Here is a 12407-nt window from a genome sequence, read left to right as displayed (position 1 = left end):
TCAGTGCTCAGCCTTTTTTATGATCCAACTCTCACATCCATCCATGACTACTGGAAAAACCATAGCTTTGACTATACAGACCTTTGTTGACAAAGTGATGTCTGCTTTTGAATACACTGTCTAGGTTTGTCATAACTTTCCTTCCAAGGAGCAAGCGTCTTTTAATTTCATAGTTGCAGTCACTGTCTGCACTGGTTTTGGAGCCCAAGAAAATAAAATCTGTCACTGCTTTCACTTTTTCCCCATCTGTTTGCCATGAAGTGAAAGGACCGAATACTGTGATCTTGGTTTTTTGAATGTTGAGTTTTAAGCCAGCTTTTTACTTCCTCTTTCACCCTCATCAAGAGGCTCTTTAGTTCCTTTTCACTTTCTGCCATCATAGTGGTGTCATCTGCATATCTGAGGTTGTTGATACTTCTCTCAGCAACCTTGATTCCAGCTTGTGATTCATCCAGCCCAGCATTTCACATGATATATTCTGCCTGTAAGTTAAATAAGCAGTGTGACGGTATGCAGCCTTGACATACCCCTTTCCCAATTTGGAACCAGGCCATTGTTCCATGTCCAGTTCTAACTGTTGCTTCTTGATTTGCATACAGGTTTCTCAGGAGACAAATATGGTGGTCTGTTATTCCCATCTCTTTATGAATTTTCTACAGTTTGTTGTGATCCACACAAAGTGAACTAACATATCTGTATTTTAAAATAGCACACAACAACAGAAGATAGCCAATTTCAGTGCTATACTCAAGGGAGGCCCTTTTGAGCAGGGTTGTGATTATGGAGATAAAGGAAAAGGTAGACCTCAGTCTTTTAAGAGTTTTTCTAGGGTTGTTAAGAGTCTTAACTCCCAACTGACCCTGGATGAGTCTTCTGTAGAATTCTCTGATTGTGTTGGGGTGAGCACTCCCAGAACTGCAGTTATTCCATAGTTCCTGATTACTAAATTCTTTTTAAAAAGCAAACAAACTACTTAATTGCCCTCAGGAAATAAATGTATATATATGCAGAGAGATGCCTGTCCTTACAGGTATGTTATTGTGATTGTCATTTAGCAGAAATTTGAAAACTATTTGATGTTTGAAAATAAGGGATTAAACAAACGAAGTATGTGATAATTAATTAGGTAGGTTAATTAAATGCATTATAATCACAGGGTAAGCTTCAAAAATTCATATTCCTTGCCATCCTGGAGATTCTTATTTAGTTGGTGGGTCCCAAAGAATTTTCCCAGGCGATTTTGGAAACTATAATATGGTATGTTTATATAACTTATATAATGGAATACCACGCAGCCATTAATCAAATGACATTCTGTTTTTTTAAAAGTGTGCAAAATATTAATGTGTGTAACCAAATAGTACAAATAGAATATACACAAAAAGGACTGGAAAGAACTATAATAACATACTGAAAGTTTCTGTACCTGTGTAGGTGAACTTATGAGAGATTCTTTTTTTGTCCATTTTCTAAATTTTTCTCAGTGAAAATAAAACATCCTTAAGTTTATTTTTTTTAATAGTTGTCAGTGGTAAACTTTCAAACATGGATACACGTTTTCCCACTAGCGACCTTGTGAACGTTCCATGGGAAATCAAGGTTTGTTAGTATCGTGCAGATGACTTCCCCCTACCCCTGACAACTTATTGTAAAGAACTTCAAATATACAGAAAAATGGAAAGAAGTCTGTAGTGAACACTCTTATGCTCTTAGATTATACAATTAACATTTTGTTTTATTTGTGCAAGTTTCTTTTGATTGCTGCTTTAAGACATTCAGGCTATTAGATTGAGTACTCAAGGAAAATTCCATATGTAAAGTCAGAAAGATTAAGCTATTAAATAAGTGCATATCTATGAAAATTAGAACCCTCATTATAAATAAACACAACTAAATCCATAGAAATCATTTATCTAACAGCCTCTGACAATACAGTGGAAAAATATTTTTTTCTGCATTCCTTTTCCTCCACTTTTGAGGAGGACACTTTTAAAGACACCGTTACTAGTAGATTTTCTGCCATTCCTTTAAATGTACGGAAAGGTAATGATCCTGAGGAAATACCAGCACACCTGCAGTGAGAGCATGGAAAGCTTTAATTTCAATGAAAGTTGTAATCCTCCAAGTTCAAACAAGTCAGCATGTTATTTTATATATTGTGCATATTTACATATGTGTATATACATAGATACACATATGTATATACACATTTATACATATGTTTGTAAATTTTTCTTCTGTTTCCTTTAAATGATTAAAGAGGGATAAGGCCTGTCCATGCTGCTTTGCTACAACAGGAAGGCCTTGTCTGCAATGGGTTGACAGCAGTACCTGCTTCCTAGGGTTCCTTTGGGCCCGCAGTGAGATGATGCCCGTGTTCAAATGGCCTGGCGTAGATAGCACGGTTTGAGAAATGAGAGCTATCATCATCTTCATCCCTGCAAAGCTGAAACAGTCCCTCCGGCTCAGGGTTGTGAACTTCCATGGCCCTGCTTCGCCTTTGGTCTGTAAACTGGTCCAGATGCGGTATATGGACAAGAGGAGCTGGGGATGGTGGTGGTGTTGGGGGTGACCTGGACACAGCGGCAGCAGCAGTCATTCTTTAGGCTTACTGGTGCCACTCTGCCCACTCTGACAGAGTGAAGAGACTAGGCAGCAAGGTACTAGCGCTGGCACTGGACGTTTCTTTCAGGCAAACCCTCTCCTGCTGGGTAATTGGGTGTTTTCGCTACAAGAAGCAAAGAACTGACATGTGAAGGAGGATGCCAGGTCAGTCCCTCCGGTCAAGAGGAAGTACTGTGCTCTAAATCAATTTCAGATCAACCATTTAGGTTTTTGAATAGCAAGGACTATAACACATGTCGTATGTGGTCAAATTGCAGTGTCTGAAAGCCAGGTCACTCAGTCAACATCCAGATGTCACGCTTCAAGGCTACCTACCTTGATCCCACAGGTCTAAAATGCAACTCTAATAGATTTGCCCAGTTCCCTGAAGAAATTTCACTCTGCGCTGAACCCACTGGGAAATGCTTGGTTTTGGTTTTCATGATGCAGTATCTACACGGGATTCCCTGGTGCTCAGTAGTAAAGATTTCCGCCGACAATGCTGGAGACCCAGGTTTGGTCTCTGGGTCAAGAAGATTCCATGGAGAAGGAAATGGCAACCCACTCCAATATTCTTGCCTGGGAAACCCCATGGACAGAGGAACCTGGTGGGCTACAGTCCATGGGATCACAATAGAGACACAATTGAGCAACTAAACAACAACAACATCTGAACACGCAGGAGGCTCTTTGGGGTCCTAAGAGGTCTCCTTCAGTGGATGTGTGAGGTAATTCTTGAGGCCCTTGAAGGATTTATGGGGAAACCACTGCCGGCTTCATGGGGCATATGTGCATAAAGCTCCTATTTCTCCTCTCCTGTGCTTAACTTTGGGGAAGTTGTCGTTGGCTTCTGGCTGAAGAGCTGTGGGTTTATATATGTGTGTGTCCAGTCCAGTTCAAAATATGGGGAACTGGGAGGTAGAAGGAGCTGATATAAAATCACCCCAAACGAATTGGGATGGACTAGAAAGTGAAGAGACCTGGTTTTGTATTGAGTCTCAAAGCCCTGTGGGAAGTAGGGGACAAGATGGTCTTCTGTCTTCTCTTCTGTTCTTTAATATAAACTATACAGCTTAAAATGTAAAACAACAACAACAACACAGTATATAGGACATGCAGGAACTCTGACCATAATCAAGAGAAAAGAATGGCCACTACCAGAACCATAGATGGCCCAGATGTTTGAATTGAAAGATGCAGCCTTTAAAATACTATTATAGGACTTGCCTGGTGGGACAGTGGATAAGAATCCACTTGCCAGAGCAGGAGACACAGGTTCTATCCCTGATCTGGGGAAGATTCCACATGCTGCGGAGCAGCTAAGTCCATGAGCTTCAACTATTGAAGCCTGTGCTCTCTAGGGCCCACGAGCCACACTTACCGAGCCCGCGCGCTGCAGCTGCTGAAGCCCGTGCACCTGGAGCCGAGCCTGTGCTCAGCAACGAGAGAAGCCACCACAGGAGAAGCCCACGCGCTGCATGAAGAGTAGCCCCTGTCTCTGAAACTTTGCTTTTGGAGCATCAATGACTGTGAAGGAGGCCTCCACACTTTGCCCATAGAAGCCAGGAGGAGGGCTTCAGTCCATCTGACACTGGGTTGGGCAGTATGACCCGGTGCCAAAGACAGGACATAAATATATATAATATTTGTACATTGAATTTTTAGTCTGTGTTCTATATTTCTTCTGCCCTGTGCTCTTTGACTTAGGTATCAAAGAAACCTATGAAGTCCTCCTCAAGAAAAAAATCCTCCCCCAGTGGGAAAAATGCCTTTTCAAAAAAGTTCATAATAAGTTCTACCAAGAAATGATAGTCAACAGTCTCAACATACTTAATGCTGTGTATAATCCTAGGAACGATATTAACGTAAAGAACCGGAATGTGTTCCTGGTGGGAAAGAAGGCTGCTGGCAAGATGATGATTGTAAAGTGATGCTGTTACAGTGGACACATGGGGACATCTGGGAAGGCATCTACCCCACCTCAGGCGTTCCCCCGGGAATAATAGTTACCCCCCTTCCACTTCTGGGTTTTCCAGGTGACTCAGAGGTAAAGAATCCTGTCAAGGCAGGAAGATGTGGGTTCCACCTCTGGGTTGGGAAGATCCCCTGGAGAAGGAAATGGCAATCCACTCCAGAATTCTTGCCTGGGAAATCCTATGGACAGAGGAGCCTTGTGGGCTCTCGTCCATGGGGTCACAAAGAGTCGGACATGAGTAAGTGACTGAGCATGCCTGCATCTATCTGCACCAAGTCTTAGTTGTGGCATGTGAGCTCTTACTTACGGCATGTGGTTTCTAGTTCCCTGACTGGGGATTGAACCTGGGCCCTGTGCACTGGGAGTGCAGAGTCTTAGCCACCGGGCCACCAGGGACGTCCCCATCTCCCCATATTTGAAAGGCTTCCTCCAGAACCTGGTATAGATCGAATAGAATGTTCTTCATACATAGCTTATGTTACAGATGGTTATCTGAAGTTGAGATGATCAGCAGAGAAGTTCTTTTCCTCTGTGGTTGCTCAGTCACTCAGTCGTGTCTGGCTCTTTGCAACCCCATGGACTACAGCACACCAGGCTTTGCTGTCCCTCACCATCTCCCCGAGTTTGCCCAAGTTCATGTCCATTGAATCAGTGATGCTATCCAACCATCTCATCCTCTGTCGTCCTCTTCTCCTCCTGCCCTTAATCTTTCCCAGCATCAGGGTCTTTTCCAATGAGTCAGCTCTTTCCATCAGGTGACCAAAGTATTGCAGCTTCAGGTTTCAGCATCCGTCCTTCCAATGAATATTCAGGGTTGATTTCCTTTAGGATTAACTGATTTGATCTCCTTGCTGTCCAAGAGATACGTATCTATTCCTTTTCAAATTCTTTTTCCCAGTTAGGGTGTTGCATAATACTGAACAGAGTTCCCTGTGTTCTACCGTAGGTCCTTGGACAACCTGACTTTGAAATTAACAGACATCCCCCGACCTGGCTGGGAGTCTGAGATGGAGAGCAGCATGTGATCAACACTGAGAATCTGTTTTGGCCTGAAGAGGGAAGGCAGGAAGAATGACATGGAGAAGAGGCACATACTCTGTGTGGGACCGAGGCTGTAACCCTCCCGCGGTTTTATCTTTCTGCAGGTCCACCTGTGTCTCGGTGCATACCCGGTTTGAAGACGTGTTCAAGTCTATTGTTCATAACCAGAATCTGATGTCCCTGAGCCTGGACTGTGTGCCCCATTCCCTAGAGATGGTCTCACTTTTGGGTGAGGCCTTGGAGAATCCGGTTCACAGCATATGCAGCATCTGAGGTGAGTTATTCCCTGTTGGATGCTCACTGTATGCAGGAGGGGGATGGCTGGATGTTGCCGGGCACAGGTACCCTTTAGATCATTCTTGTTTGTTGTTTAGTCGCTCAGTTGTATCCAGCTCTTTGCAACCCCATGGACTGTACCCGCCAGGCTCCTCTGTCCATGGGATTCTCCAGGCAAGAATACTGGAGTGGGTTGCCATTCCCTTCTCCAGGGGATCTTCCCAACCCAGAGATCAAATCCAGGTCTCCTGCATTGGCAGGTGGATTCTTTACCATCTGAGCCACCAGGAAAGCCCCCACTTTAGACAATACCACCTGATATTTCTCCTGGATGCCTCTCATTCCTTAAATATTTTAAACACATGGCTTGTTTCTCTCCCACCAACGTTTATTCCTGTCATTTTGGATGGGTTTGGTTTCTACATGGATGATTTTTCTTTTTTCTTTTTAACTGGAGGATAATCGCTTTACAGTGTTGCATTGGTTCCTACCGTAAGGCATCGTGAATCAGCTGTAAGCATGCATGTGTCCCCGCCCTCCTGAGCCTCCCTCGCACCCGTCCCTTCTGGGTCATCACAGGGCACCAGGCTGGGCTTCTTCTGTTACACAGCAGCTTCCCGCTAGTTGTACACGGATGATCTTTTCTATAACTTGGCTTCTCATTTCTTTGACATGTATGTCTCTAATCATCTTGTCCCTCTGCCCGTTCTCAGGCATAGAACACCCCGGTCAAACCTGAGAGCCTGGGGCTTCCCCGGAGGTTCAGTTGCTGGGACTCCACACTTCCACTGTAGCAGGTGTGAGTCTGATCCCTGGTTGGGGAACTGAGGTCCTACTTTTCTATTTTGTGGCCAAAAATAGAAAAATAAGTAAATAAATAATAAAGAAATAAAAAAAACCCTTATAGCCTGCCTATATATAAAGTAGATAATCAATAAGAACCTACTCTATAGCACAAGGAACTCTGCTCAATATTCTGTAATAACCTATATGGGAAAAGAACAGTTATATTTATATGTATAACTGAATCATTTTGCTATATACCTGAAACAGAGCATTATAAATCAACTATATACTCCAATATAAAATAAAAATTTAAAAACTTAAAAAACATCCTTAGAGTCTGCCTGATGGAAATTTTTAAAATATTTATTTATTTAAATTGGAGGCTAATTACTTTACAATATTGTGGTAGTTTTTGCCATACCTTCACATGAATCAGTGTACATGTGATCCCCATCCTGAACCTCTCTCCCACCTTCCTCCCCATCCCATCCCTCAGGGTCATCCCAGTGCACCAGCCCTGAGCACCCTGTCTGATGGAAATATTAAGCAAGCCAGAAAGATAACTTAACATCTTTGAGTAGCCACATTTGGAAAAAAAAAAAGGAAACAGGTAAAATTAATTTTAATATCTTAACATGTCAAATTCAGTTCAGTTCAGTCACTCAGTCGTGTCTGACTCTTTGAGACCCCATGAACTCCAGCACACCAGGCCTCCCTGTCCATCACCATCTCCTGGAGCCTGCTCAAACTCATATCCATTTAGTCAGTGATGCCTTCCAACTATCTCATCCTCTGTCATCCCTTTCTCCTCCTGCCTTCAATCTTTCCCAGCATCAGGGTCTTTTCCAGTGAATCAGCTTTTAGCATAGGTGGCCGAAGTATTGGAGCTTCAAAGCCATGGATACCTGGAAAAGAATATATTACTTCTGAGTTTCCCACAAATAGATAGCTTAGTAAGTTAACGTGAATATTTTTCAAGAACGACAGCAGTAGAAAAAAGAATCTTTTCACAACCCCCAGAAGTCCTACCTTGTGCCCTGGGGAAAGATTTCCAAACCATAGATCTGTCTGAGATTAGCCTGCCATCTCTGCCAATGAAAGTCTTTCTAGGGACGTTTATATTGCGTGTGGACTGACTGCAGGTTTGAACTGGGCATCAGGGCCAGTGAAAGTTCCAAGTCTGCATCCAGGGTGAGGGCTGAGGTTCTACCCTGACTCGTGCCGAGAAAGCCAAACCCTGACCCTGTTGTTCAGTTGCTGAGTCACGTCCGAATCTTTGAGACCCCATGGACTGCAGCACGCCGGGCTTCCCTGACCTTCACTATCTCCCTGAGTTTGCTCAAATTCATGTCCATTGAGTTGGTTATGCCATCCAACCATTTCATCCTCTGTTGCCCTCTTCTCCTGCCGTCAGTCTTTCCCAGCATCAGAGTCTTCTTCAGTGAATCAGCTCTTAGCATCAGGTGGCCAAAGTATTGGTGCTTCAGCTTCATCATCAGTCCTTCCAATGAATATTCAGGGTTGATTTCGTTTAGGATTGACTGCTTTGATCTGGCTTCCCTGTTGAGAAATCTCCATCAGGCACTGTTCTTAGGGCTTTAGAGTCCTAGCCAACAGAGGCAGTCTTTCTGCAAAGCCCCTTGCTTAATTTCTAGACATTCAGACCATAGCATTCTCACTGGCAAAAAAAATAAAAATAAAAAAATAAAAAACCTTTGGTGCTGCGTATTCCTGCTCTGGGAAGAGGATTGGAGGACAGGTTCAGAAACTTGTTATGAACAGGTGTTCAGTTGTTAACTGTGGGACCTAAGTCAGTGTTTCTCGGTGTCGGCACTGCTGACATTTGAGACTAGATAGATGTTTGTGGTCAGGTATGTACTATAAGGTGTTGATTATCATTCCTGCCTTCCACCCCCTAAATTACAGTAGCAATGCCCTCTTTGTCTGGTTATTGAATTAATTGTTGTTTTAGTCGCCAAATCGTGTCTGACTCTCTGTGACCCCATGGACTTGTAGCCCGCCAGGCTCTTCTATCTGTGGAATTTCCCAGGCAAGAATACTGGAGTGGGTTGCCATGCTCTCCTCCAGGGGATCTTCCTGACCCAGGGATCTAATCCGAGTCTCCTGCGTTGGCAGGCAGATTCTTTACCAGTGGGCCATCAGAGAATCCCAGTATTGAATTAATAATCAACTCAGTAAAAAGTAGATATGGCACCTATGGAAGGTGTATGGAGAAAGAATGAAATAATTATTTCTCCTGCTGTGAAAATCAGACCTTCAAAGACAGGACCTGTGCCATATTAATTTTTTTCTAATGTTCAGAATAGAAGTGAAGGGATAGGTTAAACAGGAAAAGATGATTGATTTGAGACATGTATGAGGTTGTAATCTATAAGCCTTGGAAAGTAATTGGTTGTGTTTGGTGGTAGGAGCTAAGGGGAGTTATAGATAATTTCCACATTAACCTGATAAAAGCAATGTTTACCTATTGAAATGAAGATGACAGAAGAATCAAAGCTGATTTGAGTTTTAGGTGGAGTGAATTAGGCTTGGGGGACTCCTTAATGAAAAAATTCTGAGAGTCTAAGAAGGTGAAAGTGTTAGTCTGTCAGTCACGTCCGAGTATTTTCGACCTCATGGACTGTATGTAGCCTGCCAGGCTCCTCTGTCCATGGAATTCTCCAGGCAAGAATACTGGAGTGGGCTGTCATTTCCTTCTCCAGGGGATCTCCCCAATCAAGGGATCAAACCCAGGTCTCCTGTACTGCAGGCAGATTCTTTACTGTCTGAATCAGCAGGGAGGCCTAAGGAACCAGTTACATTTGAAAAACCAAACCACGTGGAGTGCTTGGTCTGGAGATAGAGGTTTTTGATTCTTCAACTTTTAGGTGTCATTTTCAGCTAAAATAGGTTGATACTCTGATTGGATGTTTTCAGTAGTGCTGCCCTGAAAATAGGGGTGCAAGTATCATTTTAAATTATGATTTTCTTGGGATCTAAGGCAAGAGTGGGCTGGCTGAATCAGGTGGTAACTCTATATTATAGAGTTTGAAGCAATCTCCGTAGTGTTTCCCTGTGTGGCTGTACCCACCCACTTGCATCCGCACCCACAGTGTAGGAGGGTTCCTTGTTCCCCTTGCCCTGGGCAGCAGTTTAATCTTTGTAGACCTTTGGGAGGATGGTCATTCTGAGTGAGTAAGCTGATGACCTGTTGCGGTCTCGATCGGTGTTTCTCTAAGAGTGATGCTGAGCATCTTCTCATGTGCTTTGTGGCCACGTGGATGCCTTCTTTGAACAAATAATGTCCGTTTAGATCTCTAGCCTGTTTTCTGTTGGGTTGATTGGCTTTTGATATTGAGTTGCATGAACTGTTTGCATGTTTTGGAGATGGAGTCCTTGTTTTTAAATTCGGTGGCAAATATTTTTTCTTCATCGTGAGGGTTCTCTCTTTCCTCGGCTGAGTGTTTTCCATGCTGTGCAAAAGTTTTTGAGATGAACAAGGTCCCTTTTGAGTTTTCTTTTATTTTTCCTTATTGTAACAATTGATCCAAAAAGAATTTCCTGCAACTTATGTCATCGCTTTGATTAAGATGGACCTTTGCTGGCCAAGTAATGTCTCTGGTTTTTAATACACTGTCTAGTTGGTCATAGCTTTTCTTCCAAGGAGCAAGTTTCTTTTAATTTCATGGCTGCAGTCACCATCTGCAGTGATTTTGGAGCCCAAGAAAGTAAAGTCTGTGACTGTTTCCATTGTTTCCACATCTATTTGCTATGAAGTGATGGAACTGGATGCCATGATCTTAGTTTTTTGAATGTTGAGTTTTAAGCCAGCTTTTTCACTCTCCTCTTGCACTTCCATCAAGAGGATCTTCAATTCCTCTTTGCTTTCTGCCATAAGGGTGGTGGCATCTGCATATCTGAGGTTATTGATATTTCTTCCAGCAATCTTGATTCCAGCTTGTGCTTCATCCAGCCTGGCATTTCGCATGAGGCACTCTGCATATAAGTTAAATAAGCAGAGTGACAATACACAGCCTTGATGTACTCCTTTCCCAGTTTATAACCAGTCCATTGTTCCATGTCCAGTTCTAACTATTGCTTCTTGACCTGCATACAGGTTTCTCAGGTGGCAGGTAAGGTGGTCTGGTAGTCCCATCTCTCGAAGAATTTCCCACAGTTTGTTTTGATCCACACAGTCAAAGGCTTTGGTGTAGTCAGTGAATAAGAAGTAGATGTTTTTGGAATTCTCTTGCTTTTTCTATGATCCAAAGGATATTGGCAATTTGATCTCTGGTTCCTCTGTCTGTTCTAAATGCAGCTTGAACATCTGGAAGTTCTCAGTTCATGTACTATTGAAGTCTAGCTTGGAGGATTTTGAGCATTACTTTGCTAGCGTGTGAGATGAGTGCAATTTTGCGGTAATTTGAACATTCTTTGGCATTGCCTTTCTTTTCCCCTTACCTGGGGAACATTATTAATCAATGCCCACCAGCACAGGTTTTTCCGTTGTAATTAGCAAAAGCGGCCACAAGGTGGCAGCATTGTCTTCATGCGCCATTGGTTTTCTTTTTTTTTGACAAATTTAATTTTTGTTTTCTATTGGCCTACAGTTGATTTCCGTTCTTGTGTTTGTTTTAGGTTTACTTTAGCAACTTGATTCAGTTATACATAGATGTGTGTCTATTCTATAGAAATAACAGCAGATGTATTTCTGGGTCTTTTCCCATATAGCTTATTTCAGTGTGTTTAGTAGACTTCCCCGTGGTATCCTGTAGGTCCTTTGGGACTTCTTGTGTGCATATGTTAATCCCAAACTCTTAATGTCTCCCTTCCCCTACTTTTTTAAAAATAATCATAAGTTGGTTTTCTTCATGAGTCTGTTTCTGTTTATAAATTCATTCATTCATATGAATTTATAGATTCCACCTGTAAGTGATATGATATTTTTCTTTCCCTCTCTGACTGACTTCACTGTGTATGATGAATCTCTTGATCCATTGATGCTGCTGACAATGGCAGTTTTCCTTCTTTCTGATGCCTGAGTATATTCCAGTCTAGATGGATCAGTGACTTCATTTCTCTATTGATGAACATTTTGCTTGACATGCTGTCTTGGCTATTGTCAATAGTGCTGCCCTGAAAAAAAGAGGTGCATGTATCATTTAAAATGATGATTTTCTCCAGCTTAAGACAAGGAGTGGGCTTGCTGGATCATGTGGTTAATCTGTATTTAATGTTTTAAGAAACTTACATATCACGTTCCTCTGTGGCTGCACCCATCCATTTACATCCCCATCCACAGTGCAGGAGGATTCCCTGTTCCCCTCGCCCACGGCAGAGTTTAATCTTTGTAGATCTTTTGGAAGATGGACATTCTGAGGGGTGGGAGCTGATACCTTGTTGTCGTGTTGATTTGCATTTCTTTAATAATTAGTGATGCTGAGCATCTTTTAATGTGCTTAACCACCTTTTTTATGCCTTCCTTGGAGCAGTGTATATTTAGATATTTGGCCCATTTTTCTGTAGGGCTGTTTGGTGTTTTGATATTGAACTGCCTGAGCAGTTTTCATGTTTTGGAGATGAAGTCCCTGTGGGTCTTAGTTTACTAACATTTTTTTTCCCATTCTGAGGGTTGACTTTTCTTTTCCTTTAGGGTTTCCCCTGCTGTGCAGATGCTTTTACAGTCCATGAGGTGCCTGTTGTTGACTTTTGCTTTATTTTTCAT

This window comes from Cervus elaphus, chromosome 4 (assembly GCF_910594005.1).
Source record: "Cervus elaphus chromosome 4, mCerEla1.1, whole genome shotgun sequence".
In the NCBI taxonomy this organism is placed as follows: domain Eukaryota; kingdom Metazoa; phylum Chordata; class Mammalia; order Artiodactyla; family Cervidae; genus Cervus; species Cervus elaphus.
Note: the sequence above shows the minus strand (reverse complement) of the source record.